The 9,005-nt window shown below is 39.1% G+C and overlaps 1 pseudogene; it reads left to right on the top strand.

The window, feature by feature from the left end:
- Positions 1 to 2,321: 2,321 nt before the first annotated feature.
- LOC138148087 (ATP synthase subunit beta, mitochondrial pseudogene) lies at positions 2,322 to 3,752 on the top strand (annotated as a pseudogene).
- Positions 3,753 to 9,005: the final 5,253 nt, after the last annotated feature.

The following is a 9,005-nucleotide window of genomic DNA, read 5'->3' as shown; positions in this document are numbered from 1 at the left end:
TACTTGTTTTTCTTGGATTGTTCTTCATTTCTTTTTCAGTTTTTCCTCCATCTCTGTCATTTGATTTTTAAAGTTTTTTTTTTAAGATTTTCTATGAATCCTTTTGGGGCAGATGAGCATTTAAAATTACCCTTTGGAGGTTTCTTTACTTCAAAATACTCCTCTGAAGATGAACACTGGTAATGTCTATTCCCATAATAGGTTTCTGTAGTTGAATTCTTTCTCATTTACCTGTGCATTTTTTGGTGGTATAACTTATCTTCTTAAATTGTCTTTGAATTTTTTTTTCTAAAGCAATTGGGGTTATGAAACTTGCTCAAGGTTAGACAGCCAGTTATTTTTTGTGTGGGGGACGAGTATCTGAGGCCGCAACTGATCCTAGGTCTCTGGACACTGGGGCCAGTGCTCTTACTCACTGTGCCATCTGGCTGCCCCTACCTAAGGTGCTATTTTCACTCTTTTTGTGAGGAAAATATTTAGAGTTTGGAATTTTCTGACCTACTCCATCATCTGCCCAGAGTTGTCTCCTTTAGTTATATTGATAAGGCTTCTATCTTATCTACATTACACATAAGACTTGCTGAGAGATTTAATTATACACTAGTTATCACTTCAATGAAAATTCCATTTATTCATATTCTCTCAAGTGTTTATAAAATAATTGGGTGCTGTAGTTTGTCAGAAGCTTTTTTTTCTTCATCTACTGAGACAATCATATGATTTCTGTCTGTTTTGCTGCAGACTTCCTCAAATAGGCTAATAGTTTTTTTTTCTAATATTGAATCATATTTGAATTCCTGATATAAATGCCACCTAATCATAGTGTATTATCCTGATGATAAATTTCTATAATCTCTTTGCTGATATTCTAATTATTTTTTGCACCAATATTCATTAGGAAAATTATATATATATATATATATATATATATATATATATATATATATATATTCTCTCTTTTGGATCTTCCTGGTTTGGGTATCATCACTATATTTGTGTCACTAAAATGAATTTTGTAGAACTCCTTCACCCAATTAGCTTATATAGTATACAACTAATTTTTTTCTTACAGATTTCATGGGGTCAACATATGCAAGATAAAGCCTAATGGCTATGCAATTTAGGTATAAAGGCTGTTACCATTAGTAAACTAGGAGAACATGGAAGTGTTTACCTGTTAGATTTATGGAGAAGGGAAGAAATTATGGCCAAGCAAGAGATAAGGAACATCATAAAATGCAAAATGAATAATTTTGATGAAATTATATTGAAAAGTGCTTACTAAGACAAAGTCAATTAAAAAAAAAAGATTAGAAGAGAAATAGAAAGCTGGGAAACAGTTGTTGCAACCAATGTCTCTGGTAAAGGCCTTGTTGCTCAAATATATAGAACACTGAATCAAATTTATTAGAATACAAGTCATTCCCCAATTGATAAATGGTCAGGGCATATGAACAGGTAGTTTTCAGATGGAGATATTAAAGCTATCAATAGTTATTTGAAAAAAATATTCTAAAGCTCTATTAATTAGAGAAATGTAAATTAATTAATTAAAACAACTTTGAGGTACCACATCTCAGTATCAGATTGCCTAACCAACAAAACAGGAAAATGATAAATGTTGGAGAACATGTGAGAAAATCAGAATACTTATATATTTTTCATGGAGTTGTAAACTAATAGAAACATTGTGGAGAGTAACTTGGAACCATGCCCAAAAGTCTATAATATGGTATACGCCCTTTAACCTAATAATACCTCTTTTAGGTCTGTATTGCAGAGATAGCATTAAAATGGGAAAAGGACCCCTATGTACAAATATAAAGCAGCTTTTTTTGTGGAGGCCAAGAATTGGAAATGGACAGGATGCCCATTAATTAAGAAATGGCTAAACAAGTTGTAGTATATGAATGTAGTATAAGAAATGATGAGCAGGTGGACTTTAGAAAACCTGGGGCATGGAGCCAAGATGGTGGAGTAGAAGCAGGAAATTCCATGACCTCCCCCCACAACAACCTCAAATACCTATGAAATATGACTCTGAACAAATTTTAGTGCTAAAGAACCCAAAAAGTGACAGAGAGCATCATCTCCCACTGAAGGCAGCCTGCCAGGCCTACAGGAAGGGTTCATCACAGCACACTGGGAGCTGAGCACAGTCCCCCATGACCCATGTGGTTTTGACTGCAGGGAGGCAGTGGCAGCCAGAGGAGAGTTCAGGAGAGTGAATTACTAGCAGCTGTGGCAGTTTCCAGATTTTTCAACCCATAAACACTGAAAAGAAAGTAAAAGGTCAATAGGAAATTCTGTTGGAAAGAACCATGCTGGTTCTGGAGGTGGCCCAACATCTGGGTGAAAGCACATTCCGGACCATTGCTATGGATTGTACTGAAGGCTTGGTCAGAGGGCAGAATGTCCTAGATTCTGGTGCCCCAATAAAAATCCCTGTGAGACCTGAGACTCTAGGAAGAATCATGAATGTGATTGGAGAGCCTTTTGATGAAAGGGGCACAATCAAAACCAAACAGTTTGCTGCAATTCATGCTGAGGCTTCTGAATTCATAGAGCAAGAAATCCTGGTTACTGGCATAAAAGTTGTGGAACTTTTGGCCCCATATGCCAAGGGTAGCAAAATTGGTCTATTTAGTGGTGCTGGTGTGGGAAAGACTCTATTGATTATGGAACTAATCAACAATGTTGCCAAGGCCCACGGTGGTTATTCTGTGTTTGCTGGCGTTGGTGAAAGGACCCAAGAAGGCAATGACTTGTACCATGAGATGATTGAGTCTGGTGTCATCAATCTGAAGGATGCCACTTCTAAGGTAATGTTGATATATGGCCAGATGAATGAACCACCTGGCACTTGGGCTAGGGTAGCCTTGACTGGCGTCAATGTGGCTGAATACTTCAGAGACCAAGAGGGTCAAGATGTACTGCTTTTCATTGATAACATCTTCCGATTCACTCAGGCTGGCTCAGAGGTGTCTGCTTTACTAGACAGAATCCTCTCTGCTGTCAGTTACCAGCCCACTTTGGTCACTGATATGGGCACCATGCAGGAAAGAATTACCACAACCTAGAAGTGTTCCATCACTTCTGTGCAAGCCATCTATGTGCCTGCTGATGACTTGAATGACACAGCTCCTGCCACCACCTTTGCCCATTTGGATGCTACCACTGTGCTGTCCCAGGCCATTGCTGAGCTAGGCATTTACCCTGCAGTGGATCCTCTGGACTCCACTTCTTGGATCATGGACCCCAACGTTGTTGGCAATGAGCACTATGATTTTGCCTGAGGTGTGCAAAAGATTCTGCAGGACTATAAGTCCCTTCAGGACATCATTGCTATCCTTGGTATGGATGAGTTGTCTGAAGAAGATAAGTTGACAGTGTCTCAAGCCAGGAAAATCCAGCATTTCTTGCCACAGCTGTTCTAGGTTGCTGAGGTATTCACAGGACATATGGGGAAGTTGGTGCCCCTGAAAGAAACCATTAAGGGATTCCAGCAAATCTTGGCAGGTCAGTATGACCATCTCCCAGAGCAGACCTTCTATATGGTCAGACCCATTGAAGAAGCCATAACAAAAGCTGAAAAACTGGCGGAAGAACACTGATGAGGAGTCACCTTCATCTGCCACACATCCTTCAATTTCAATTGTCTGAGCAAACTACATGAGAACTTTGGTTGGGAAATCTGTGTACTATCTGAAGACTATTTAAATTTTTGAATAAAATGTACATCTCACAGCCCATTTTATGTGTCTGGGGAGAGTCCCAAAAGGGTAGAGTGGATGTTAGAGGTGTATGAGATGAGTTAATCATCATCATGTTCACTTTTCTGGTTTGCATATCTTTATTCTCCTCTAAGGCAAAATGCCTAGACAAGGTTTTCAGGGTAAAGTCCCTAAACAAAAGCATTAAAATACTAAGGTGGGTCAACTACAAAAAAAAAAAAAAAAGAAATGAATAACCAAAATTTCTCTCATATTTTAGAACTAGAGGGCAAAACAGAACTCCAAAGAACTCGCTGATTACCTCTTGAAAGAAATCACAAAAACGAAACTCCTAGGAATATTATGGACAAATTCCAGAGTTCCCAGGTCAAGAAGAAAGTAACCCTAATCCCCTAATCCCTTTGATTCTCTTTTTGTCATTTGTTCCTTACAATTAAATGAAATTAGTGAGATAGACATAGTTCTTTTAATTTTATAGTTGAAGAGATGGGCTCAGAAATCTGAGTCACTTCTCCAGTAACAAAGGTGGGAAGCATCTGCAGGATCAGGGCTTAATTCATGCTGCCCAAGGCTAGTCTTGTTGTTCTTTCCCATACCCCATGATACCCAAAAAGGCAATGAGAACTCATCTCTCAGGACAGAGATGATACAAGAAAAATGAAACTAAAGGTCCTGGACAGGGAAAGGATATTTAGCTCTACTGGGGAAAACCCTGACTCCTGAACCCTGAAAATAAAGACTGCTTTGGAAGAATTAAAAGAAAAAGCCTGGAAAGACTTACATGGATTGATGCTAAGTGAGGTGAGCAGAACCAGGAAAACATTGTACACAGTAACAGCAATAGTTAGTAACTCTGATAGACTTAGCTCTTCTCAGCAATGCAAGAATCTAAGATAATTCGAAAAGACTTATGGCAAAAAATACTGTTCACATACAAAAAAAGAACTGATCGAGTCTGAATGCAGATTTAAACATACTATTTTCTCTGTCTTTCTTTCTTTCCCTTGTTTCTCATGGCTCCTCATATTGATTCTAATTCTTTTTTACAACATGAGCAATGTAAAAATGTGTTAAATATGATTTTATATGTGGAGTCTATATCAGGATGGCACACAGTCTTAGGGAGGGGGACAAAATTTAGAACTCAAAATCTTATGGAAATCAAGGTTAAAAACTAAAATTGATTAATTTATTTAATAAAAATAAAATGCGGCTGAATATTCTATTTCCTCTTATTATTCTAGGAAATTTAAATTTTTGTAAATATTCATCCATTTCTCTTGGAAGGTGAGATTTATTGGCATGCAGTTGGGCAAAATGATTCCTAATTTTTATTTTCATTTCCTCTTTATTGATGGTGAATTCACTTTCATTTTTTTAAATTTAGTAAATAGGAGGTGTGCTTGGGGGCGGAGCCAAGATGGCAGAGTAGAAGCAAGACCTTCCCGCGGCTCCTGCTTCCACCCTTCCCAATCCATGTAAAAAGGGGTCTCTAAACAAACTTTGGAGCTGCAGAACCCACATAATGACACAGGAAAGCTAACCTCCCGCTGAGGACAGCCCAGCAGGCCGGCAGGAATCGGCCAGCAGAGCACTCTGGGAGCCAAGCCCAGCTCCACGCCAAGTCTTTAGCCCTAGAGCGGGCCTGACCAGCCTACCGGCCAGAGGGACTCCACATCAGCAGCAGCTGTGGCCATTTCCAGATTTATCACCGCATAGACACAAAGGACAAAGTGAGAGGTCAGTACAGTCTGGACTTTGGGACCAGTAAGTGGGAGTGCATGCCTTTTACCCCCGGGGCGAGAAACCTCTGAGACTCCAGCACAGCCTGCCAGCGCCACGTGGAGGCTTCAGCTCCTGGCCTGCAGAGTGTAGGGGGACCAAGCACCAGTCTGAAGAGTAATCGCTCTTGCTTTAACCTGCTGGAATCTGGATAGCAGTCTAGGGTGGAGGTCCTGGGGTGTGTGTCCAGCTTGCCAGAACGTGTGGAGACCTCAGAGAAGGCACCCATCTAATACCTCTGGCAGCTGAGAAAACCCCAGCATTTGGGACGAAAACTCCCCTGTCTGGTGGCAGAGTCCTACTGTGGCAAAAAGCCCAAAAGTCAAATCATTGAGTGGCAAAATGAGCAGGCAAAGGAAACAAGGCAGACAGAAGATTCTTATTTTGGGGATAAGAAGGAGCAAGGCATGGAACAGGAGGAAAACAGTGAAGTCAGTACTCCTGCACCAAAAGCTCCGAAGGAAAATACAAGCTGGTTACAGGCCATAGAGGACCTTAAGAAGCAGATAAAAGAAGTGGAGGAAAAATTGGGAAGAGAAATGAGAACAATGCAAGAAAATTATGAAATGAGAGTCAACAGCCTGACTGAAGAAAATAATACCTTAAAAAACAGACTGACTCAAATGGCAAAGGAGGCTCAAAAAGGCAATGAGGAGAAGAATGCCTTAAAAAGTCGAATTTGCCAGATGGAAAAAGAATCTCAAAAGCTCACTGAGGAGAATCATTGCTTCAGAATTGGATTGGAGCAAATGGAAGCTAATGACTTTATGAGAAATTAAGATGCTGTCAAACAGATCCAAACAAATGAAAGAATAGAAGGCAATGTGAAATATCTCATGGGAAAAACCACTGACCTGGAAAATAGATCCAGGATAGATAACTTAAAAATTATTGGACTACCTGAAACCATGACCAAAGTAAGAATCTAGAAATCATCCTCCAGGAAGTTCTCAAAGAAAACTGCCCTGATGTTTTAGTACCAGAGGGCAAAATAGAGGTTGAAAGAATCCACCAATCACCTCCTGAAAAAGATGCCAAAAAGAAACTCCTAGGAATATTATAGCGAGGTTCCGGAATTCCCAGATTAAGGAGAGAATATTACAAGCAGCCAGGAAGAAACAATTTGAATATTGTGGAAACACAATCAGGATAACCCAGGATCTGGCAGCTTCTTCACTGAGGGATCTAAGGGCTTGGAATGTGATATTCCGGAGGTCAAGGGAGCTGGGATTAAGACCAAGAGTCACCTACCCAGCAAAACTGAGTATCATGTTTCAGGGGAAAATATGGTCAATCAGTGGAATACAGGACTTTCAGGCATTCTTGCTGAAAAAACCAGATTTGAATAGAAAATTTGACATTCAGATACAAGAAGCAAGAGAAGCATGAGAAGGTAAACAGGGAAAAGAAATCATAAGGAACTTATCAAAGTTGAACTATGAACATTCCTACATGGAAAAACAATAATTGTAACTTATTAAACTTTTGTCAGTAGTTGAAGGGATTAGAAATATATATGTCTTTATATGAGGGTATGTGGGCATATGAATACATATGTGAATGTGTGTATATATGTTTACAGGTATACATAGATAGAGGGCATGGGACCAATTGAACAGGAAGGGATGATACTTAAAAGGTGAAATTGAGAGGTGAGAGGAGTATAATGAGAGGAGATGGGGAGAGACAGATTGGGGCAAACTATCTCATACAGAAGAGGCAGGGGAAAATGGTTGCAATGGAGGGGAAGAATAGGAGGGCAGAAGGGAATGGGTCAACCTTATTCCTATTGAATCTGGCTTGAGGAGGGAGGGAAATACACACTAAATAGGGGATCTCACCGTCTAGGAGAATGGGGGGGAAGGGGATGAGAGGGGGGATGATGGAGGGGAAAGCAGGCTGGGGGGGGGGCAGGGGGGGAAGGGAATGAATCTGGGATTGAAAGTTTTAAAATCAAATATTTAAATATATATATATATATATATATATGTGTGTGTGTGTGTGTGTGTGTGTGTGTGTGTATACTATTATTAATACCATCTTACATGTAATTAGGAAATGGGATGTACAGGCACTGAGGCATAGAGATCCACTGGAAACGTCAAAATGGGTATGGGAGAAAATATGGGAGAGAGCAGATTGGAGGTGGGGATATCCTGTGGGACTGCTGTTTTGGGGGGATGGGTGGGGGAAAAACAGGGAGAAAATTTGTAACTCAAAATCTGGTGGAAACGAATGATGTAAATCAGAAGTTAATAAAGCATTAAAAATAAATAAATAAATAAATAAATATAAATTTAGTAACTAGGCTTTCTTTTTGTTTTTCTTAAAATCAAAATAACCAAGGTTTTTCCATTTTATTGCTTTTTCAATAATTATTTTTTATTTATTCAATAGTTTTCTTACTTGAAATTTTGTTACCGTTTTCTTTGGGTTTCACTGTTTCTAATTTGGCGTTTAATTGAGAATTTTTATTTATTTTCTAGCTTTTTCAGTTGCATGCCCAGTTCATTGATCTGTTCTTTATTTTATTCATGAAACATTTAGCGACAAAAATCTTCCCTAAGAATTGCTTATGGTATGCTGAATCCCATAGGTTTTGGTATGCTGTGTCAATGTCCTTCTCTTGCATGAATTTGTTGATGGTTTCTATTATTTGTTGTCCTACACAATCATTTTTAAGTTTAAAGTTTCCAATTAATTTTTAGTATTAAATTAAACTTTCCATGGCCCTTTATTTCATGTAATTTTTATTGCAGTATAATCTAAAAATAATATATTTAATATTTCTGCCTTTCCATTTGGTTGTGAGGTTTTTAATGCCCTAGCATATGAGCAATTTTTGTGGAGATTCCATGTACCTCATTCATTTTTCCCCAGAAGTCTCCCACATTTAATTTTTCCAATATTCTATTCACCTCCTTAACTTCTTGTTTGTTTATTTTGTGGTTAAATTAATCTGGTTCTGAGAAATCAAAGCTGACATCCCCCATGTGTGTGTGTATATATATATATGTATGTATATATATATATGTATGTATGTATGTATGTATGTATATATATTTTCAAGGCTGCTCAAAGTTTATTAGTTTCAGTTTAGTATAAAGTGAACAGGTTACTGAGGCTGCTGAAAAGCACATAGGTGATTCAGATAGTAAAAAAAAAAAACAATAGCAGTGTGGTTTCTTTTACAAGCTTTTTGGTGTTTTTTTTTTTTTTTTGTTTTCCTTAAGAGCTTCAGTTAACTTAAGAGCACTTAAGGTGGTAGAGGGAAGGGAGGGGAGGGAGGGGGGAAATGGGCTCTGATTCCCAGAAGAATTCAGAAGAGGGGGTGCAGGGGGGTGTGGGGGGAGCAGCAAGGAGGGTGCTGCTGCTCATGCAGAAGGCCCAGTGCTGGTCTTGCTGGGCTCGCTGACATGCCGCTTCCTCATGGCCTCCTGAGCCAGGTCACAGGTGATTGTGCCATGAGCAACCTGGAAAGTTCCTAAG

This window comes from Petaurus breviceps, unplaced genomic scaffold, assembly GCF_028583685.1.
Source record: "Petaurus breviceps papuanus isolate PSGF00001 unplaced genomic scaffold, PetGlider_PUasm1.0 90822, whole genome shotgun sequence".
In the NCBI taxonomy this organism is placed as follows: Eukaryota; Metazoa; Chordata; class Mammalia; order Diprotodontia; family Petauridae; genus Petaurus; species Petaurus breviceps.
Note: the sequence above shows the minus strand (reverse complement) of the source record. Positions and strands in the feature narration are given on the sequence as shown.